General features: G+C 39.3%; 2 pseudogenes; both read right to left on the bottom strand.

Annotated features, from left to right (window-relative positions):
- Positions 1-16,675: 16,675 nt before the first annotated feature.
- On the bottom strand, positions 16,676-17,516 carry LOC122699906 (annotated as a pseudogene).
- A 6,357-nt stretch (positions 17,517-23,873) lies between these two features.
- On the bottom strand, positions 23,874-24,816 carry LOC122699899 (annotated as a pseudogene).
- Positions 24,817-25,094: the final 278 nt, after the last annotated feature.

Here is a 25,094-nt window from a genome sequence, read left to right as displayed (position 1 = left end):
ATATATAAAAGAACTAAATCACAAATTTAAGTTTTTTGTTAAAAAATAATTATTTCTATCAAAGAACACAATTCTAAAAAGGAATAACAATACTCTGATATCACTATATAAAATAAAACAGTTATAGAGATTTTTTAAAATACAGAAACACTGCATGGTTAACAAATCCATAGATCTATTTAACCTCACAGATAAGATAGTTGCAAAGTAAGCCTCACTAGCATACATCATTTCACTTACACAACTTTTTTTTTCTTATATGAACATGAGAGTGAGAGAAGATACTGTAATGCGTGTGTTTCCTACCCAGCTATTGAAAGTATGTGTTTGCAAACGGTCATTGGTTTAGATCTTTCTCCTCTATGTGGATGCACAGTCTGATATGTCCCTTCTTACAATAAAATGAAATGCCCTCACCTCACTGATTGACCCTCTACAGTTAATACCCTATTTGTCTACCCCTGTTAATTAGAAGAAATTTAGACTCATGTTCCACTTTTACTGGATGCAGTTTATACCACCCATTCATTCTTTTGTGGGCTTCCACTAGCAAGATTTAATCGTCAACACTGTTGCTCACATTTTCAGGTGCAGTGTTCCTTTTCCAGCATCATAAGTAAATACATTTTTTGGAAACCCAGCAAACAACCGCAGTGACCTCTGCCTCTGGGCTATGCTAGATTGGTCTTCAAGTGACCTCTGGTACATTTCTGGCTTCCATCCTCTCTGACTCTCTCCTGCAGTGTCTGTGGAGCTTTCAGACTCACCTGTTTGGGAACTCTGTGCAGGAGGTTTCCCTGTGAAAGTCAAAATCTCCCCCTAAGTAGCTGGCAATGCAGACCAAAGCTCTGTCTCCCCACAAGACAGCAATAAGAGATCAAGCATTGTTCTCTCCGCCAGATGTAGGATTGCAAAAGCAACAAGTGCATCCTGTCTAACCAAAGAGGCACAGGCTGAGGGCCTGCAGCAGAGGGATTGTTTACATCTTTCCATGTTGGCTCATTAGACATGCTTTCCTCTTGTTACATCAGCCTCTATGTATGTGATATTCCCTGGTGACACTGGTCTGGACAAAATGGATTTTTTCTTCTGATTCTCTATTCCTAAGAGACTCCATTATAAGTTAGGTGAATTCAGTTTTGTCATTCCTTCTCTGTTAACTCTTCTGCTTCCAAAGTTCTAAGGCTTCTGGCACCTCATCACATTCCTGAGTTCAAGTTTTCTCAAAAGCATAATATTGACAATTGGTCTTGAATAGGTCCTTTGGATCTTGAATGCTTTGATTTGTGGTGGACATACAATCCCCAAAATGTCTGACTATTGCCCTCTTGAAAACAAGGGATAACTTTGCTTCTTTAATGTAATAATAACTTGGGTAGTATAACTTTTGGTTTCATGAAAGTTTTGCAAAGCCAAAAAGGTTTCCTTCTTATATCAGAAATTAAAGAACCCTTCTGCTATTGCAGGAAAAGTAAGAGAGATGTGGGTAGAATCCCCAGGTCAGGAGGATCCCGTGGAGGAGGGCATGGCAACCCACTCCAGTATTCTTGCCTGGAGAATCCCATGGACAGAGGAGCCTGAAGGGCTACAGTCCATAGAATCACAAACAGTCGGACACAACTGAAGCGACTTAGCATGTGTGCACCACTAGCTTAGCATATTGTAAAGACTGTCCAATTCAGTTTTTACTATAATATATTCTATGAGATAGTACTTTGTATGAACCCCTTTCTCCATTATAGGAATGTAATTTACAGGATAGCACCTAGTACAGATCATTATACTTCTGTAATGATCAACACTGGGAAGGTGAGAAAATCTATTCCAGAGTAGCATTTCTCTAAATTCACTATTCCTAAAAATTGCCAAGGATTGTAGTTTAAGTTCAAATTATTTTTCAGCAGGTCTGATCAGGGGCACACAGACCCTTCATTTCTAACAAGATGCTAGGGTTGGTGCTTCAAGTCCTCATCTGTGAATCACAGTTTGGGTAGCAAATAAGTGGTTCTGTGTTAGATTCAGTTATAGCTAGATTTAGGTATTCAACAAAAATCTTCTCTGTATGTAATTTTGTAAACAATTCAGGGTATCTTTTGCTTGTTTTCTTTTATTTTCTGGCCACATGGCATGAGAGACCTTAGTTCCCCAACCAGGAATAGAGCCCAGTGTTCCCTGCATTGGAAGTACAGATCCTTAACCACTGGACCACCAGGGAAGTTCCTTCCATGCACGTAATTTTGAAAGAGAAGATTTTCATTTAATTTTATAGGTAGTGATAAATTTTGTGTTGATTTTTACATATGTTTTCTTAAGTGACATAAAATAATTTGTGTTAGAAAAAGACTTTGCAGTAGGCAGGAATAAGATCCTCCAACAGAGGTCCACATGCTAAGAACTTTGGAATATCCTACCTTACACAGCTGGCTTAATTCCAATAGATGATGAAATACAGTTGATCTTGATGTAAGAATATTAGCACAGATATGCAGATTGGACTAGTATAGTCGCAATAGATTTTCTACATGTGAAAGAGAAAGCAAGAGAACTGGAGTCAGACATTTAAAATTGTAGGCATGTGGATTTGAAGGTAGAGGAAGGGCCATGAGTTCAGCAATGCTGGTGATCACTAAAAGTAAAATATTAACAAGATGTTGAGTGTATTTTCTCTAGAGCATCCAGAAGGATCACAGTCTTATAGACATCTCCATTTTTGCTCAATGAGATTTCAGGCTTTTTGTCTCATAGAACTTTATGATAGGTACTTTTTTAAACCTTCTACTGTTCTAATTTGTTAAAGAAGCAATAGCTGGGGGAGGGGGGGTGGTAAGATGGCAGAGGAATAGGATGGGGGAGACCATTTTCTCCCCCACGAGTTCATCAAAAGAACATTTGAACGCTAAGCAGATTTCATAAACTACTTATGAACGCTGGTAGAGGACACCAGGCACCCAGAAAGGCAGCCCATTGTCTTCAAAAGGAGGTAGGACAAAAGATAAAAGATAAAAAGAGAGACAAAAGACTTAGGGTTGGAGACCCATCCCGGGAGGGAGTTGTAAAAGAGGAGTAGTTTCCAAACACCAGGAAACCCTCTCATTGGTGGGCCTGTGGGGAGTTTTGGAATTTTAGAGGGTAACATAACTGGGAGGAAAAATAAATAAATAAATAAATAAATAAATAAATAAATAAAACCCACAGATTATGTGCCTAATGGCAACTCCCAGCTGCGAAGTAGCACAGACGTTCGCGTCTGCCACCAGCAAGTTAACAGGGAGGCGCGGGCTGCATTGCTTAGAGTAAGGACCAGGCCTGAATGGCCTGAGGGTAATCTGAGGGAGCTAACATGAGATAGCAATCCAAACTGTGGGATAGCCAGAGAGAGAAAGGAAAGAGAGAGAGAGAGAAATTTCCCATGAAAAGCTCTAACCTAAGGCACTGCCGGGCCTCTCACAGAACAAAGGACTGAGCAAATACCAGAGGAGAGCTAGCTGGCAATGGACTGGCCCATCCCCCGCTGGAGGCAGGTAGACTGGCAGGCGGCAGCCAGAGCCGGAAAGGGGCAAACTCAGCCCCAGAGATGGCATCCCCTACCAAACTGTGAGCAGGCTCCCAGTTGCTAACCAAGTCTTCCTGGGATCCTGGATGGTTGACATCAGCCAGGAGGGTTGCAGCCAGAGATCAGCTTCCCAGAAGAGACACACAGCACACCTGAGATGGTGCTCCCACTGCACACCCAGGAAACCGAGCAGCTGGGATGGGGGAGGTGATAAGATGCACTGAACCTGGGGGGTGTGCTCTCACCAAGCACCTGGTCACCTGAGCTGCTAGGACTTGGGAAGGGCACAAAATGTAGGCCCAACTGAGTTTGTGCCTTGGTGGAGTACCCAAGAACCTGAACCTGAATGGCTTAGACCTGGGATGTGCACGCAACCCAGGGCTCACTTTAGACAGTTCCCCTGCAGAGCAACCTGGAGCCTGAGCAGTGTAGACCAGGAAAACACACGTGCCATGAGCGCGGGCAAACCCAGTGTGGCCCAGACACTGTGAGCACTCCCCACACACACCAGTGATATTTGCAGTGTTCCTTCCTCCCCACTGGGGAAGGAAATGGCAACCCATTCCAGTATTCTTGCTTGGAGAATCCCATGGACGGAGTAGCCTGGTAGGCTACAATCCACGGGGTCGCAAAGAATCGGACACGACTGAGCGACTTCACTTCACTTCACTTCCCTCCCCACAGCACGACTGAACAAGTGAGCCTAAGTAAGTGACCACCTTCCCCCTTTGTGTCAGGGAAGAAATTAGACACCAAAGAGACTTGCAAACAGAAGAAACCAAAATAAACAGAGGGAACCACTTTGGAAGAGACAGGTGCAACATATCAAAACCCTGTAAGTTAGCACCGACTACATTGGAAGGGGCCTAGAGATGTAGAGAAGTATAAGCTGGAACAAGGAACTATCTGAAACTAAACTGACTCCACACTGCCTACAACAACTCCAGAGAAATTCCTAGGTATATATTTACTATTATCATTTTTTAAAAAAATTTTAATTAAATAAAACTTAAGTCCTCTATTACTGCTTTAATTTTCATTTTTATAAACTACTATTACCTTGCAAAAAAAGACCCTATTTTTTTCATTTATTTTTATTAGTTGGAGGCTAATTACTTTACAATACTGTAGTGGGTTTTGGTCATACATTGACATGAATCAGCCATGGAGTTACATGTATTCCCCATCCCGATCCCCCCTCCCACCTCCCTCTCCACCCAATCCCTCCAGGCCTTCCCAGTGCACCAGGCCCGAGCACTTGTCTCATGCATCCAACCTGGGCTGGCGATCTGTTTCACTATAGATAATATACATGTTTTGATGCTGTTCTTTGAAACATCCCACCCTCACCTTCTGCCACAGAGTCCAAAAGTCTGTTCTGTACATCTGTGTCTCTTTTTCTGTTTTGCATATAGGGTTATCAATGCCATCTTTCTAAATTCCATATATATGTGTTAGTATGCTGTAATGTTCTTTATCTTTCTGGCTTACTTCACTCTGTATAATGGGCTCCAATTCTCCAGTTTCATCCATCTCATTAGAACTGATTCAAATGAATTCTTTTTAATGGCTGAGTAATATTCCATGGTGTATATGTACCACAGCTTCCTTATCCATTTGTCTGCTGATGGGAATGTAGGTTGCTTCCATGTCCTGGCTATTATAAATAGTGCTGCAATGAATATTGGGGTGCACGTGTTTCTTTCAGATCTGGTTTCCTCGGTGTGTATGCCCAGCAGTGGTATTGCTGGGTCATATGGCAGTTCTATTTCCAGTTTTTTAAGAAATCTCCACACTGTTCTCCATAGTGGCTGTACTAGTTTGCATTCCCACCAACAGTGTAAGAGGGTTCCCTTTTCTCCACACCATCTCCAGCATGTATTGCTTGTAGACTTTTGGATAGCAGCCATCCTGACTGGTGTGTAATGGTACCTCATTGTGGTTTTGATTTGCATTTCTCTGATGATGAGTGATGTTGAGCATTTTTTCATGTGCTTGTTAGCCATCTGTATGTCTTCTTTGGACAAATATCTGTTTAGTTCTTTGGCCCATTTTTTGATTGGGTCATTTATTTTTCTGGAATTGAGCTGCAGGAGTTGCTTGTATATTTTTGAGATTAATCTTTTGTTGGTTGCTACGTTTGCTATTATTTTCTCCCAATCTGAGGGCTGTCTTTTCACCTTGTTTATAGTTTCCTTTGTTGTGCAAAAGCTTTTAAGTTTCATTAGATCCCATTTATTTATTTTTGCTTTTATTTCCAATATTCTGGGAGGTGGGTCATAGAGGATCCTGCTGTGATTTATATCGGAGAGTGTTTTGCTTATGTTATCCTCTAGGAGCTTTATAGTTTCTGTTCTTACATTTAGATCTTTAATCCATTTTGAGTTTATTTCTGTGTATGGTGTTAGAAAGTGTTCTAGTTTCATTCTTTTACAAGTGATTGACCAGTTTTCCCAGCACCACTTGTTAAAGAGGTTGTCTTTTTTCCATTGTATATCCTTGCCTCCTTTGTTGAAGATAAGTTGCCCATGGGTTCGTGGATTTATCTCTGAGCTTTCTATTCTGTTCCATTGATCTATATTTCTGTCTTTGTGCCAGTACCATACTGTCTTGATGACTGTGACTTTGTAGTAGAGTCTGAAGTCAGGCAGGTTGATTCCTCCAGTTCCATTCTTCTTTCTCAAGATTACTTTGGCTATTCAAGGTTTTTTGTATTTCCATACAAATTGTGAAATTATTTGTTCTAGTTCTGTGAAAAATACTGTTGGTAGCTTGATAGGGATTGCATTGAATCTATAGATTGCTTTGGGTAGTATAGCCATTTTGACAACATTGATTCTTCCAATCCATGAACACGGTATGTTTCTCCATCTGTTTGTGTCCTCTTTGATTTCTTTCATCAGTGTTTTATAGTTTTCTATGTATAGGTAAAAGACCCTATTTTTAAAGCAAATTTTATATGTATCTTTTAATTTTTGTGATTTTGTTTTGTTATTTTAATATCATATTTTTGAGAGTCTACCCTCTACTCTATATTTTTAATTTTTGCCTTTTGGTATTTGTTATCAACTTTGTACCATTAAGAATCCAATCTTCAGTACCCATTTTTACTTAAGAGTGTGATTACTGGCTTGATTTCCCTCTCCCAGTTTTGGCTCTCCTTTTCCTCCCCCACGTCATCTCTATCTCCTCCTTCCCCTTTCTCTTCTCTACCCAACTCTGTGAATCTCTTTGGGTACTCTGGGCTATGGAGAACACTTAGGGAACTGATTACTGGCTAGATCTTCCTCTCTCTTTTTGAACTCCCCCCGTTTCCTCCTGGTCACCTCTATATCCTTCCTCCCTCTTCTCTATGTAACTCCGTGAACCTCTCTTGGTGTTACAGGCTATGAAGAGCACATAGGAATTTGATTATTGGGTAGATTTCTCCCTCCCTCCCCTTTAGATTCCCCCTCTTCTCCTCCTGGTTACCTCCTCCCTCTTCTCTTCTCCATGTAACTCAGTGAATCTTTCTGGGTGTCACTCATTGTGGAGAATCTTTTCTCCATTAATCTAGATGTTTTATCATTGGTGCTGTATAGGTGCAGAAGTTTTGAGGCTACTATAAGAATAAAACTGAAAACCAGAGGCAGGAGGCTTAAGTCCAAAACCTGAGAACACCAGAGAACTCCTGACTCCAGGGAGGATTAATCAATAAGAGCTCATCCAAGAGCCTCCATACCTACACTGAAACCAAGCTCCACCCAAGAGGCAAAAGGTTCCAGAGCAAGACATCATGCAAATTCTCCAGCAGTGCAGGAACATACCCCTGAGCTTTAATATACAGGCTGCTCGAAGTCACACCAAACCCACAGACATCTCAAAACTCACTACTGGACACTTCGTTGCACTCCAGAGAGAAGAAATACAGTTCCACCCACCAGAACACCGACACAAGCTTCCCTAACCAAGAAACATTGACAGGCCACTCGTCCAATCCCACCCACAGGGAAGAACCTCCACATTAAAGAGGAACCACAGACTGCCAGAATACAGAAAGGCCATCCCAAACACAGCAATCTAAACAAGATGAAAAGGCAGAGTAATACTCAGCAGGTAAAGGAGCATGATAAATGCCCACCAAACCAAACAAAAGAGGGGGAGATAGGGAGTCTACCTGAAAAAGAATTCAGAATAATTATAGTAAAAGTGATTCAAAACCTTGAAAACAAAATGGACTTACAGGAAAAGAACCTGGAGACAAGGATTGAAAAGATGCAAGAAAAGTTTAACAAGGGACTAGAAGAAACAAAAAAGAGTCAATTAATATTGAATAATGCAATAAATGAGATAAAAAATACTCTGGAGGGAACCAACAGTAGAATAACAGAGGTGGAAGATAGGAAAAGTGAGGTAGAGATAGAATGGTGGAAATAAATGAAGCAGAGAGGAAAAAAGAAAAAAAGAATCAGAAGAAATGAGGACAACCACAGGGACCTCTGGGACAATGTCAAACACCCCAACATTTGAATCATAGGAGTCCCAGAAGAAGAAGACAAAAAGAAAGGCCATGAGAAAATACTTGAGGAGATAGTAGTTGAAAGCTTCCCTAAAATGGGGAAGGAGATAGTCACTCAAGCCCAAGAAACCCAGAGAGTCCCAAACAGGAAAAACCCAAGGCAAAACACCCCAAGACACATATTAATGAAATTAACAAAGCTCAAACACAAAGAACAAATATTAAAAACAGCAAGGGAGAAACAACAAATAGCACACAAAGGGATTCCCATAAGGATAAGAGCTAATCTTTCAATAGAAACTCTTCAGGCCAGTAAGGAATGGCAGGGTATACTTAAAGTGATGAAAGAGAAAAACCTACAACCCAGATTACTGTACCCAGCAAGGATCTCATTCAGATATGAAGGAGACATCAAAAGCTTTACAGGCAAGCAAAAGCTGAGAGGATTCAGCACCACCAAACCAGCTCTTCAACAAATGCTAAAGGATCTTCTCTAGACAGGAAACACAGAAAAGATTTATAAATTGGAATCCCAAAACAACAAAGTAAATGGCAACGGGACCACACCTATCAATAATTACCTTAAATGTAAATGGGTTGAATGCCCCAACCAAAAGACAAAGACTGGCTGAATGGATACAAAAACAAGACCCCTATATATGCTGTCTACAAGAGACCCACCTCAAACTAAGGGATACATACAGACTGAAAGTGAAGGGCTGGAAAAATATATTTCATGCAAATGGAGACCAAAAGAAAGCAGGAGTAGCAATGCTCATATCAGATAAAATAGACTTTGAAATAAAGGTTGTGAAGAAGGACACTACATAATGATCAAGGGATCAATCCAAGAAGAAGATATAATAATTATAAATATGTATGCACCCAACATAGGAGCACAACAATATGTAAGGCAAATGCTAACAAGTATGAAAGGGGAAATTAACAATAACACAATACTATTGGGAGATTTTAATACCTCAGTCACACCTATGGATAGACCAACTAAACAGAAAAATAGCAAGTAAACACAAACTTTAAATGATACAATGAATCAGTTAGATCTAATTAATATCTGTAGGACATTTCACCCCCACAAAAAATGAATTTCACCTTTTTCTCAAGTGCCCAAGAAAACTTCTGCAGGATTGATCACATCCTGGGCCATAAATCTAGCCTTGGTAAATTAAAAAAAAAATTGAAATCATTCTAGGCATCTTTTCTGGTCACAATATGGTAAGATTAGATGTCAACTACAGGGGGAAAAAAAAAAACAAAAACCCAAAACTATTAAAAAGTCCAACATATGGAGGCTAAAGAACACACTTCTGAATAACCAACAAATCACAGAAGAAATCAAAAAAGAAATCAAAGTATGCATAGAGATGAATGAAAATGAAAATACAACAACTCAAAACATATGGAATTCAGTAAAAGCAGTACTAAGGAGAAGGTTCATAGCAATACAGTCTTACCTCAAGAAACAAGAAAAACATCAAATAAATAACCGAACTCTACACCTAAAGCAACTAGAGAAAGAAGAAATGAACTCCAGCATTAGTAGAAGGAAAGACAACATAAAAATTAGGACAGAAATAAATGCAAAAGAAGCCAAAGAGACCATAGCAAAAATCAACAAAGCTAAAAGCTGGTTCTGTCAGTAAATAAATAAAATAGACAAACCACTAGCCAGACTCATCAAGAAACAAAGGGAGAAGAATCAAATTAACATAATTAGAAATGAAAATGGAGAAATCACAACAGACAACACAGAAATACAAAGGATCACAAGAGACTAGTATCAGAAACTATAAGCCAATAGAATGGAAAACTTGGATGAAATGGATAAATACCTAGAAAAGTATAACTTTCCAAAACTGAACCAGGAAGAAATGGAAAATCTTAAGAGACCCATCACAAGCACAGAAATTGAAACTGTAACCAGAAATCTTCCAGCAAACAAAAGCTCAGGACCAGACAGCTTCACAGCTGAATTCTAACAAAAAATTTAGAGAAGAGCTAACACCTATCCTACTCAAACTCTTCCAGAAAATTGCAGAGGAAGGTAAACTTCCAAACTCATTCTATGAGGCCAGCATCACCCTAATTCCAAAACCAGACAAAGATGCCACAAAAAAGAAAACTACAGGCCAATATCACTGATGAACATAGATGTAAAAATTCTTAACAAAATTCTAGCAAACAGAATCCAACAACATATGAAAAGGATCATACATCATGACCAATTGGGTTTTATCCCAAGGATGCAATGATTCTTTAATATCCACAAATCAATCAATATGACACACCACATTAACAAAATTAAAGATAAAAACCATATGATTATTTCAATAGATGCAGAGAAAACCTTTGAAAAAAATTCAACATCCGTTTATGATAAACACCCTCCAGAAAGCAGAAATTGAAGGAATATACCACAACATAATAAAAGCTATATATGACAAATCCACAGCAAACATTATCCTCAATGGTGAAAATTTGAAAGCATTTCCCCTAAAGTCAGGAACAAGACAATGGTGCCCACTCACCACTGCTATTCAACATAGTTTTGGAAGTTTGGGCCACAGCAATCAGAGCAGGAAAATAAATAAAAGGAATCCAGATTGGAAAAGATGAAGTAAAACTCTCATCGTTTGCAGATGACATGATCCTCTACGTAGAAAACCCTTAAGACTCCACCAGAAAATTACTAGAGCTAATTGATGAATATAGTAAAGTTACAGGATATAAAATTAGCACACAGAAATTCCTTGCATTCCTATACACTAATGATGAGAAAACAGAAAGAGAAATTAAGGAAACAATACCATTCACCATTGCAACAAAAAGAATAAAATACTTAGGAGTATATCTACCTAAAGAAACAAAAGACCTATACATAGAAAACTATAAAACACTGATGAAAGAAGGTGGGAGGGGGGATCGGGATGGGGAATAAGTGTAAATCTATGGCTGATTCATATCAATGTATGACAAAACCCACTGAAATGTTGTGAAGTAATTAGCCTCCAACTAATAAAAAAATTAAAAAAAAAAAAAAAAAGAAATCAGAGAGGACACAAATAGATGAAGAAATATACCATGTTCATGGATTGGAAGAATCAATATAATGAAAATGAGTATACCACCCAAAGCAATCTATAGATTCAATGCAATCCCTATCAAGCTACCAACAGTATTTTTCAGAAAAATAGAACAAATAACTTCACAATTTGTATGGAAACACACACACAATAAAAACCAACCTAGAATACTCAAAGCAATCTTGAGAAAGAAGACTGGAACAGGAGGAATCAACCTGCCTGATTCAGGCTATACTACAAAGCTACAGTCATCAAGAGAGTATGGTACTAGCACAAAGACAGAAATATAGATCAATGGAACAAAATAGAAAGCCCAGAGATAGATCCACGCACCTATGGACGCCTTATCTTTGACAAAGGAGGCAAGAATATACAATGGAAAAAAGATAACCTCTTTAACAAGTGGTGCTGGGAAAACTGGTCAAACACTTGTAAAAGAATGAAGCTAGAACACTTTGTAACACCATACACAAAAATAAACTCAAAATGGATTAAAGATCTCAACGTATGACCAGAAACTATAAAACTCCTAGAGGGAAACATAAATCACAGCAGGATCCTCTATGACCCACCTCCCAGAGTAATGGAAATAAATAAAAAATAAACAAATGGGACCTAATTAAACTTAAAAACTTTTATACAACTAAGGAAACTGTAAGCAAGGTGAAAAGATAGCCTTCAGGATGGGAGAAAATAATAGCAAACAAAGCAACAGACAAAGAATTAATCTTAAAAATATACAAGCAACTCCTGCAGCTCAATTCCAGAAAAATAAATGACCCAATCAAAAAATGGGCCAAAGAACTAAACAGATATTTGTCCAAAGAAGACATACAGATGGCTAACAAGCACATGAAAAGATGCTCAACATCACTCATCATCAGAGAAATGCAAATCAAAACCACAATGAGGTACCATCTCAAGTTGGTCAGAATGGCTGCTATCCAAAATTCTACAAGCAATAAATGCTGGAAAGGGTGTGGAGAAAAGGGAACCCTCTTACACTGTTGATGGGAACGCAAACTAGTACAGCTGCTATGGAGAACAGTGTGAAGATTCCTTAAAAAACTGGAAATAGAACTGCCATATAACCCAGCAATCCTGCTGCTTGGCATACACACCAAGGAATCCAGAATTGAAAGAGACACATGTACCCCAATGTTCATCACAGCACTGTTTACAATAGCCAGGACATGGAAGCAACCTAGATGCCCATCAGCAGATGAATGGATAAGAAAGCTATGGTCATATACACAATGGAATATTACTCAGCCATTAAAATGAATTCATTTGAATCAGTTCAATGAGGTGAATGAAACTGGCGCCTATTATGCAGAGTGAAGTAAGCCAGAAATAAAAATACCAATACAGTATACTAATGCATATATATGGAATTTGAAAGATGGTAATGATAACCCTATATGCAAGAGAGCAAAAGAGACACAGATGTTTACAATAGTCTACTGGACTCTGTGGGATAAGGTGAGGGTGGGATGATCTGAGAGAATAACATTGAAACATGTATATTGCCCTATATGAAACAGATCACCAGTCCGGATTTGATGCATGAGACAGGGTGCTTAGGGATGGTGCACTGGGATGACCCTGAGGGATGGGATGGGGAGAGAGGGGGGTTCAGGATGGGGAACACATGTACATCCATGGCTGATTCATGTCAATGTATGGTAAAAACCACTACAGTATTGTAAAGTAATTAGCCTCCAATTAAAATAAAAAGAAAAAAATAAAGAAGCAATAGGAATCTAATATAGATATTTGTCCAGTCATATGCTGTTCCTGCTAACATATTATATCTCAGATGGTAAAGGATCTGCCTGTAATGCGGGAGACCCGGGTCCATTCCTAGGTGGGGGTAACCCCCTGAAGAAAGGAATGGCAACCCTCTCCTATATACTTGCCTGGCGAATTCCAAGGAAAGAACGTGCATGGAGTTCCAAAGATTGGACATGACTGAGTGATTCACACACATTAATTTTAACACATACTCTTCCTAGGAGCTGAGTTTAAGCTTTTGATTCAATCACTGAGCTTCCTTATAAAGTTGTTATATGTTAAACTCATATCTTAAACAGGAGAAAATTTCAGTCACTCTGGAGAGATTTACCCCATTAGCTGGTACAGAGAATTTCACTTTGTCTAAATGTAAATATGATTCTGACTATGAGCAATTTGGAATTTAAGATAGGAGAAGTAAATCATTATCAAAATTAAGATCACACATTCTACTTTAAATCTTTGTGTTAACATTTCTGTATTTTTTCTAAATCATGTTTATTCCAGCATCGATTTTCTTTTACTTCTAACCTTCCAACTTTCTCTCATGTTTTCATTCAGCACAATGGGTGCGATTACAAGTGGAATGGTGTATGCACATCTATGTGCATGTATGTGCTTATTTCAGAGAGGTATATACAGACATATATACACATATACATATTCCTAAACTTGAACAATGCTTGTTGATTCAGCAAAGTATTTCTACACATTTCTTTAATTCCTCACAACATCCAAGTGAAGTTAAAATTGATCATCTTGCATTTCCTTCTGAAAGATAAAACTGAGGCTCAGGGCATTTCCATTATTAACAATAACATTACAAAGAAATTAGAATTTATTGTGGACCTTTTAAAATTATACGCAAATGGAACCATATAATATACTTATGTTTTTTCAAATTTAGAAAATTGCATATTTAAAAAAATGTGTAGTTTATTATATGTGATTACACTCTAATGAATTAGTTAAGAATTAAAATTTTCTGGCTGTGCATTGTTATGGGTAGTATGTCAAGCACAAACACTAAAATTGATGAGAGAGAGCTCCTTGAACTTGGAAGAAAGCAAAGTGACATATATGGAGTTAGGAATAGTGAAATTTAAATATAGCAATTAACATTTGAGAAATCCAGGTTTTTTTTTTTTAACTTATAAACTAAAGATTGTTGTTCAGTAGCTAAGTGATGTTCGACCCTTTGTGACCCTACGGACTGCAGCACACCAGGATTCCCTGTCCACCATCTCCCAGATCTTGCTCAAGTTCATGTCCAATGAGTCAGTGATGAAATCCAACCATCTCATCCTCTTCCACCTCCTTCTCCTTTTACCTTTAATCTTTCCCAACATCAGGGTCTTTTCCAATGAGTTGGCTCTTTGTGTCAGGTGGCCAAAGTATTAGCACTTCAGCCTCAGCATCAGTCCTTCCAGTGAATATTCGGGGTTGATTTCCTGTAGGACAGACTGGTTTGATCTTTCAGACCAAGGGACTCTCAAGAGTCTTCTCCAGAACCACAGTTGGATAGCCTCAATTCTTTGGCGCTCAGCCTTTTCTATGGTCCAACTCTCATCCAGTCACTGTACATGATAAACTAAAGACTAACCTACTTACATGGGACTCCCCTCATAGCTCAGTCAGTAAAGAATCTGCCTGCAGTGCAGGAGACCCAGGTTCAATCCTGCAGGAAGATCTCCTGCAGAAGGAAATGGTGACCCATTCCAGTATCCTTGCCTGGGAAATCTCATGAACAGAGGAGCCTGGTGGGCTGAAGTCCATGGCATCACAAAGAGTCAGGCACGACTGAGCGACCAACACTTACTTACTTAACCTACTTACATAAAATGAAGGAATTGACATAAAGTTGTTCAAGACAGAAGACCACTACAACTGCACACACCATCTTGGAGAAGCCTTTAAAACACAAAATAGAGTCTGACAGCTGACAGTAGACCCATGAAGAAACAATCATAACTCAGATCAACTCCCTGTAATAGAAACTCATTAGGTAAAAAATACATTATACTAAATCATTGTTTTTAGAATGACTTGTTATGTAGCAACAGCTGGCTGATAGAATAATCCAAGTGAACAGAACTGAGGGGAATTATAATAATGTGTTGCTTTTTTTCTAGGCAATTGTGGTGTTGCTATTTTCTACACAATAGCATTTATGATTTCTCTATTATTCAAGTTTATGTCATACAATTTTATTAAAAAGGGATTCCAATTAGATTTCCTTGTAGGTAAGCAAGAAAGTTTAAACCTATTTGTGAGAAATTTGTACCTTTATTACAGGAAAGTGAAAAAGTGAAAGTCGCTCAGTCATATCTGAATCTTTGTGACCCCTAGGACTGTATAGTCCATGGAATTCTCCAGGCCAGAGTACTGGAGTTAGTAGCCTTCCCCTTCTCCTGGAGATCTTCCCAAGCGAGGGATTGAACTCAGGTCTCCCGCATTGCAGGAGGATTTTTTACCAGCTGAGCGACCAGGGAAGCCCAAGAACACTGCAGTGGGTAGCTTATCTCTTCTCCAGAGGATCTTCCTGACCCAGGAATCAAACAAGAGTCTCCTGCACTGCAGGCAGATTCTTTACCAACTGAGCTAATCAGGGAAGCCCATTTATCACAGGACTAAATGGGAATTTAAGATCTAGTGAGTCATAATTTGGAGATATATATATATATGTATATGCATGTGCATATACATATATATATATAATATTAGCTATATATACCATGCATATCATATAAATATGATATTCATGTTATTCATTCACTATTCTGTTATTGGTTATAGCAGAAATGTAAGGGGTAAATATTTCATCTATAGCAATGGAAGGAGTCATTTATTTGTAAGCAACAATGGAAGTTTTCAAGCAGAAAGATATAATTACACCAAAAAATCCTTCACCCCAATGATGAACCCCTTTACACAGAGATACTAAATCATGTACATCAATAAATAAGTGGACACCATGAAAAAATCAATTGCAAATATATAATCTGACAAAACTTTTTGCTGCATCATACTTAAGGTCTTCTCTGACTCTAGGTCTTATTATGGCAAAGTCTTCATTGAAATTTCTGTTTCACATAGATGTCAATTAGAGACATGCATCTGATGCTCAGCTTTACCAGTAACTCCTATAGAGAATGTAGACACTAGGCTAAATAGAGAATAATAAGCTGTGAGGGAGTAAAATCAGATGACGGTTTATGAAATACACTATCTGTTAACATCCACAGTTTCTGAAAGAGCAATTATGGTAGTGATGTTCCAAGATATGAAGAACTAAACAGTGATAAACTGTAGCTTCATATTTTACTCTTCTATGAATTTATGTGATTGGCTTGCTTACCTAGTGTTTTTCTATAGAATTAACACAATTCATGGTTATTCTTTTAGCAAAAAGAATGAAAAATTATTCAATATAAATTATATCATTTCAGAAGAATTTATTCTTAAGAAATGTGTGAAGCCTCATAAGATAAATGGGAATTTACATATGTTTCACACATGGTTTTGAATCAGTTTGACAGAGTAGAAAAATAACAAGAGAAAAAACTTAGAGAAGAGCAAAGTTAATCAAGGATGTTTTTAAAATTGTATAGAGGATTTGAAATCAAATAAATGGAAATACTAGGCTATAAATTGAAGAAGCAATGTCTATTATCACAATCTGATCAAAGAATCACATATCCAGCTATGAGGCTTTGAGACTTCCTATCATGGGCAGTTCTTCAGCCCAAGGGAAAATGGCCCTTTTATAAACATTTCCACTACAAAGAATCTTTTCAGAGCCCCTTTTATGTCTTTATTTCTCAGACTGTAAATGAAGGGGTTCAGCAAGGGTGTGACCACAGTGTACATCACTGAGGTGATTGTACTTGAATGTGAGCTGTGGGTAGCAGCAGAGCTAAGGTAAATTCCTAAGGCTGTAAAATAAAATAAGGAGACAACCAAAAGGTGGGACACACAGGTAGAAAATGCTTTATATTACCCTTGAGCTGATGAGATCTTACATGTGCAGGAAACTATTTTCGAGTAGGAGGAAAGGATGCCAGCAAAAGGACAGACACCCACCAGGACAGCTGCAAAATGCATCACTATGTTATTAAGAAAGTTGTCAGAACTGGCAAGTTGTACACCTGACTGAGTTCACAGAAAAAGTGGGGGGTTTGCATTTCTGGACAGAAGGACAATCGCAGCACCATTAAGCTGTGTAGCAAGGAATGCAAGGCAATCAGCACCCAGGATATGAGAACCAGCAGTCCACAGAGGTGGGGGCTCATGATGACCATGTAGTGCAGAGGATGGCAGATGGCCACATACTGATCATAGGCCATCACACTCGGAGAATGTCATCTAATTCTGCAAAGAGAAGGTGAAAATACACCTGGGGGATGCAGCCTTCATAGGTGATGCCTTTGCTCTCTGTCTGGATGTTCCACAGTACCTTTGGGATGGTGGTGGAAGTGATGTCTACAAAGGACAGGTTGGAGAGGAAGAAGTGCATGGTGACAGCCAAGATGATGAGCAGGTTTCCAAATACAATGATCAGGTACATGGTGAGGAAAAGTCCAAATATGAGGGGCTGTGGTTCTACTTCCTTTGAAAGTACCAGAAGAGGGAATCATGAAATTTGTGTATTGTTACTTGGTTCCATGGGGTGGAGATGACTACCAGGAAAAAGGAAAATAGTGACAATTTTCACTCATACTAATTCACATAACAAAAATACTGCAATTTCTATTTAGCCCTCAAGTTGGTGTTAATATTTTATTTACAGATAAGTTCTCTTTTAGCATATGTTTGTATATTTATCTGCTTCAGTTGTGTCCGACTCTGTGCAACACCAATGACCATAGCAAGCCAGCCTCCATTGTCTTTGGGATTTCCCAAGAAAGAATTCTGGTGTGGGTCTCCATGCCCTCCTCCAGGGGTTCTTTCCAACCCAGGGATTGACCCCACATCTTTTGAATGGCTACTGCCATTGCAGGTGGATTCTAAACTGATGAGTCACCGTGGAAGCCCCTGGAAGGTATACTTCATTTCATTTCTGACAAGGAATTTTTGTCTCATTCTCATCACATTTGCTAAGAGTTCATATATTCTGGAGTTTTAATGTGATATTCCTTCATTCATTTCAGGAATACATATTTAGTGCTAACCAAATTCCAAGCACATGGAGGCAGAGTGTTCAGGAAAGTATAGGAAACTAGATGCCGATCAAACAGATTCCTAAAGAAAGAGAGACAAGGAGCTAGTGTGATGTCAGAATTGTGTGCCTAGAAGAGGGAGCTGCCACTGCTAAGGACCTGAGGAAGATGCTTGTCCCACATGTTCAAGTGCAAACAAGGAAGCCAGTGAGGCAGAGGGAAAAGCAGCAGGGGGAGTGATTAGAGATGGTGTCAGGGATGCTGAGGAACAAGGTGGCCTTCCTGCCACAGCTGAACCTTCAGTCCACAGAGAATCCCTCCTTCCATGAGGTTCCTTACACTTTATCAATTTAGCTATAAAACCATCCTGTGAATTATATCAGATTCGCTTATTGATTCAATCTGTTGCTGTGATCTGTGTATATAAGTCATTTAGCATATGGGTCCAGGTGCCTCTGCTGTGAGAACTGTCCTCCCTTTCAAAACAAAAGCACACACACACACACAACACACACATCACACACACACACACACAGACACACATACAACACACACACACAGAGCGCACACATACACAGCACACACACACACCCAGAGCACATACACACACACACAGAGCACACACACACAGCACACACACACACACACAGAGCACACACACACACAGCACACAGCACACACACACACACGGAGCACACACACACACACAGCACACACACACACAGAACACACACACACAGCACACACACACACAGAACACACAAATAGCACACATACACACACAGAACACACATACAGCACACACAGCACACACACAGCACACAGAACACACACACACACACACACACAGCACACACACAGCCACTTGTTCTTTGTTGTGTCACTACCATACATTGGTCACCCAGATTCACCCTCTTTAGGCTGTGAGTGGTTACAGCTTAGCTGGTCAGGTCAAATAATTATTTTCCAAAAGAATATATAAATTTTACTGTGAAATTCCAGTTTATAAACTTCTCATGGAATAATTAATGTGGGGTTCATTTTTGGTATAGTCAATTTCTGCTTGGTATTTAGTGAAGAATAAAATGTATGAGAGTGAAAGAAACAGAGAGAAATGAAATGGATATATGGACATTAAGGGAAAATAATATGCAATATACTCAATGACCCCTGAGACAATGCAATAAAAAGGGTTTCCTTGCTTCATCAACATTCCAACTCCAGTGACATCTCCTTGATGTCTGGAAAAATAATAAAGAAAAATATCTTTTGTCCAAGAATATAAAAAAATGATATGTCATGGAACATCTGACAGTTTGAATATCCCAAGAGGAAAAGAAAAAATTGGAATATAAGCTACCAATTCAATATCAGAAATAGACAAAATACAACAGAAGTTGGATGTGTTTTACATGAAGCATATAAAGCACTAGAATATTTCTTTTTCTTAAGGACTTCACTTATTTGTTTCCTCTTGCTCATAAATAAGATCCTTATACTTATTTTTTTTAATTTTACTGGAAGTATTTTATGCCTCCTATTCCTTCTAAAGGGATTTTCTTGGTGGCTCAGAAAGTAAAGAATCTGCTTGCCACTGCAGGACACATAGGTTCTATCTCTGGGTAGACAAGATCCCCTGGAGAAGGAAATGGCAACTCATTCCAGCATTCTTGCCTGGGAAATCCCATGGACAGAGGAGCCAGGTGGGTTACACTCCATGGGGACACAGAAGTTGGAGCAACTCAGCGACTAAACCACTAACATCATTCCTTCTGGGCTTCCACTATTACCATTTAATTGTCAAGATTGACACTTGCAATTTCAAGTGCAATATTCATTTTATTTTTAGACCATAAATAAGTACATTGCTGCTGCTACTGCTGCTAAGTTGCTTCAGTCATGTCTGACTCTGTGTGACCCCATAGATGGCAGCCCACCAGGCTCCCCCATCCCTGGGATTCTCCAGGCAAGAATACTGGAGTGGGTTGACATTTCCTTCTCCAAAATAAGTACATTAATATTAGGAAAACCAGAAAACAACCACAATGACCTCTGGTCTCTGGCCTATGCAAGATTGGTCCTCAGGTGACCTCAGGTACACATTCCGGGCTTCCATCATTACTGACACTCTCCTGCAGGGTCTGTGGAGGTCTCAGACTCACGTGCCTGCAGATTGAGAGAGAAGGCTTTCCTTGTAGAAGTCAAAATTCCTCCCTAAATGACTACTGATGCAGAGAGAATTTTTGTCCCCAAATAAGAAAACAGGAACTGATAAAAAGCAAGCATTGTTTCCCAGACAGATGTAGAACTTCCAAAGCAAGAACCAGGTCCTCCCCAATCAAAGTGGCAGAGACTGAGGGACTGCAGCAGGGGAGATATTAGAGCCTCTTGTGTCAGCTCATTCGGCATGTTTCCTCCGGTTACTCCAACCTCTAAATACATGATTTCCCCTGGGGACACTTTTCTGGACAGAATGGATTTTTTCCCCTGTTAATTCTCTGTTCCTAAGACACTGCATTATAAGTTAGGTGAATTTATTTTTTTATTACTCCTTCCTCTTAATTCTCTTGATTCTAAATCCCTAAGGTTCTCATCCCTGAGTACAAAATTTTCTTTTAAATTGTAACATTCAGGATTTGTCTTGACTAAGTCCCTCGGGGCTTTAACCCTTTGATTTGGGACAGGGACAAAACCACTGAAATCTCTAAACATTATTATTCTTCTCTTCAAAAAGGGGGGTGGCTTTGTTACTTTAAAATAAAACCTCGGTCAATATACTCCTTGGATGCATGATAGTTTCTCCCAGTCAATTAGAAATTTCCCAGTTATCTCAGAAGTTAAGAGCTATCCTTTATCCCCTCACTACTAAATGTTTGCACTGACAAGAGAGACACTTATATGTTGATATGTACCATGAACTATCTTAGCGTATTGTATGTGTGTGTGCTGTGCTCAGTCACATCTGAGTCTTTGTGACCCCAGGGGCTGTAGCCTGCCAAGTTTCCTCTGTCTGTATGATTTGCTGATCAAGAATACTGGAGTGGGTTGCCTTTCCATTCCCCTGGGATCTTCCCAATGCAGAGGTCAAACCCACATGTTCTGCATTGAAGGCAGATCCACTATGTAGATCAGACAGTAAAGAATCTGCCTGCATACAGGAGATGCCGTATATATAGATATAGATATACAGATATATAGACACAGATATAGATATTGTGTGTGTGTGTCTGTGTGTGTGTGGGTGTGTGCCACAACCTGAGATGAGTGGATGCTTGGGAACCTGGCTGTGAATCACAACAGAGGCTCAGACATGAAGCAATGTCTAAGCAGAGCCGTGACCTCTATTACTGGAGCTTACATGGGCTTCACATCAGAAGCAACCCCAATCAGTGACTCCAGCTGTGTTCCACAGCCCACACCCATATCCATACCAGAAGTCCATGCAAGTCCCTGCTCCCTGGATGTGAAGCCCATACCATAATGAGAACAGCAGCTCTACTGTAGTGACAAAAGAGCTTCAGACCCAAAGATGCTTCTGAGCAGGGGAGGGCCAACTCTTGGTGGTGCTTACAGAGACAGTGCCTTAGATGTAGTCTGCATCTCAAGCTCTGCCCAGGCCAACAAGTCCAAGCCCACCACACATTGAGTGCCTCACACTAGCACTTCTTGCTCCAGCACTGCTCCCCTCTTGGTCAACCAAGCTGGTGCAGGAGTTGGGGAGCACACACTTGGGGGGACAAGGTCAGCTCAGACCTGACCCTCAGGGCTTCTGCTGTAGCTTCTTGGTACCTGTCTCCCTCCCTTTAGGCCAGTATTGGCCACACATCAAAGAGGAAGCCATATCTCATACCTGATTCAAGCCCTAAAAACATGCCTAAAAAACAGCTAATGAAAGAGAAACAAACAGTTTACCAGATTTGGAATCAATGCATTAGTAAAGATGATATAAAACTCCATTTTCTCAACCTAAAATGATTCAAGGAATCGTCCAAAAGAAGTTTTATTTCCAGCATTCACCCTGTACATTTTGTTAATAAAGGGAAGGCCATAAAATATTTAATTCTCTGAATAAAAGGACTGATGAAGCCGTGATCATGTTAACAGGGAACTATAAAATAAAAACTAGTTAGAACTGAACACTACAATAAAGGAAATGACAAACAGCTAGAAGTAGTTAATAGTATACCAGGTAATACAGAAGAATGCATATGTTAACTGAAACATAGAATCATGGAAATGACTCTGTCAGAAAAGATAGAAGCAAATTAAAAATGAGAATATTTTGAAGGATGTTTGACTACATTAAGAACACCAACACTTGCATAACTGGAGTGTCCAGGAAGTAAAAGACAGAAGGAGAGATAGTCAAAAGGTATTTGAGAAAATTATGGCTGAAAACCTTCTCGAACATGAATAAAAAACCAGAATCAGGTACCAGAAGATAAAAGTGTCCCCCAAAAATGACAGCAACAAGAACCACACCAAAATCTATCCATGAAAACTGCAATATTAAAGATATGGATTTCTAAAGGAAGCAAAAGAAAAGCAGCATTGTATAGAAAGGTGCCCTATAAGTCTATCAAATGATTTCCCCTGCCCCTTTGTTTTGTAGAAACATTACCTGTCAGATGGGAGAAATCTGATATATATAAAGGGATGAGTGGGAAAAATCTGCAAACTAGGGCATACTACCCAGCAAGACTATCATTTAGAATCAAAGGAGAGATAAGGAACTTTTCAGACAAGCAAAGACTGTAACCATTTATCAATTCTAAGCCTACTCAACAAGGAATGATGTAGAATCTTCTCTAAGAAGGAAAGAAAAAGGCATGCCAAGTGGGAAGAAACTACACAAAAGGCAAACCCCCACGAGTAAAGGCAAACATGTAGAAAGGCTGAGGATCACATCACTTAAGCTAGAATGAAAATTTCACAGACAAAAAGAATTTCTAAAGTCAAGTACAGCTACAATAAGAATTAAAGGGATAAATAGTGAGGTGTTAATTAAACATGACAACAAACACAAATGTAGCTCAGGAAGTGAAAATGTAGTGAATGTTTGAAAGTGCAGGAACTTAAAAGACAGCCTGTTTTAAAAATAAAATACAGCTGTAGGTCATCATATAAAAACCCATTCTTTAACATACATCAAAAACACTACACTGGATACACAAAAACTAGAGAGAAAGAAACACAGCCATTATTGCTTTTCTGTCTAGTCACTCAGTCATGTCTGACTTGCTCCTTCACATGGACTACAGCATGCTAGACTTCCCTGTCCTTCAACATCTCCCAGAGCTTGCTCAAAGCATACCACTAAATAAAACATCAAACCTAAAGAAACACACAGAAGGAAAAAAATAAAAACTACAACAGCAAGAAACAGAGAACTCACTGGCAATAAGCAATACCTGTGGATAATCTCTATCAGTGTCACAAACTAAATGTTCTAATAAAAAAGACATAATGCTTAACGAATTTTTCATAAATCTGTGATAGTCCACCAAAGAAATGAAATTTCCAAACATTTTTCTTCAAAGGTACATAAATTGTGGAGTAGGAAAAAATAAAAATTGCTGTGTATAACACAGAGAATAAAGCTTAATAAAGAAAGTGCCAAAATTGTATAAAGATGCTGAATCCAAAGAAGGAAAGAAAAACAGAAATTCCAGATTATACGTACAAGGAGAAAATGTCATTCCACAGTCATGAAAAAATCACAATTTCTGGTTCTGAGGCTTTGAGTTATGCAATCCAGGGAAATATTATAATTTGTCTTTTATACTTGGTGTCAAACATAAACTCTTCACAGCCCCCTTTATATCTAGATTTCTCAGACTGTCGATGAAAGGGTTCAGTATGGGTGTGACCACAGAGTACATCACCGAGGCAATTGTACTTGAATGTGAGGTGTGGGTAGCAGCAGAGCTAAGGAACACTCCAAAGGCTATAAAATAAAACAGGGAGACAACCAAGAGGTGGGACACACAGGTGGAAAATGCTTTATACTTCCCCTGAGCTGATGAGATTTTACACACGCAGGAAACTATTTTAGAGTAAGAGTAAAGGATGCCGGCAAAAGGACCGACACACATCAGGACAGCTGCAAAATACATCACTATGTTATTAAGAAAGTTGTCAGAACTGACAAGTTGTACCACCTGACTGAGTTCACAGAAAAAGTGGGGGATTTACATTTCTGGACAGAAGGACAATCGCAGCACCATTAAACTGTGTAGCAAGGAATGCAAGGCAATCAACACCCAGGATATCAGAACCAGCAGTCCACAGAGGCGGGGGCTGCAGATGACCATGTAGTGCAGGGGGTGGCAGATGGCCACATACAGATCATAAGACATCTCACTCAGGAAAATGTCATCTATTCCTGCACACAGTATGCAAAAGTACATCTGAGTGATGCAGCCTTCATAGGTGATACCTTTGCTCTGTGTCTGGATGTTCCAGAGCATCTTTGGGATGCTGTTGGAAATGAAACAGATGTCTACAAAGGACAGGTTGGGGAGGAAGAAGTCATGGGGGTGTGTATGTGGAAGTTTGAGCCGACAGTCAAGATGATGAGTAGGTTCCCAAGCACAGTGACCTGGTACTTGGAGAGGGAAAGCCCAAATATGAGGGGCTGTAGTTGGCTTCCTTTGAAATTCCCAAAAGAAGAAATCCTGAAATCTGTATATTGTTACTTGGTTCCATGGGGTGTAGTTGACTACCAGGAAAAAGGAAATAATGACAATTTTCACTCCTACTGGTATAATTCACAAAGCTGAAATACTGAAATTTCTATTTAGCCCTCAAGAAGTCGGTGTACTATTTTATTTTCAGATAAATTCTCTTTGAGCGTATGTGTGTATGTTTAGCAGCTTCAGTCTTGTCCAACTCTGTGCGACCCCAAGAAACACAGCACGCCAGCCTCCACTGTCCATAGGATTTCCCAAGAAAGAGTTCTAGAGTGGGTTGCTTTGCTCTCCTCC

Source organism: Cervus elaphus, chromosome 9 (genome assembly GCF_910594005.1).
Source record: "Cervus elaphus chromosome 9, mCerEla1.1, whole genome shotgun sequence".
In the NCBI taxonomy this organism is placed as follows: Eukaryota; Metazoa; Chordata; class Mammalia; order Artiodactyla; family Cervidae; genus Cervus; species Cervus elaphus.
The sequence above is the reverse complement of the archived record's forward strand: the minus strand, read 5'-3'. Positions and strand labels throughout refer to the sequence as shown.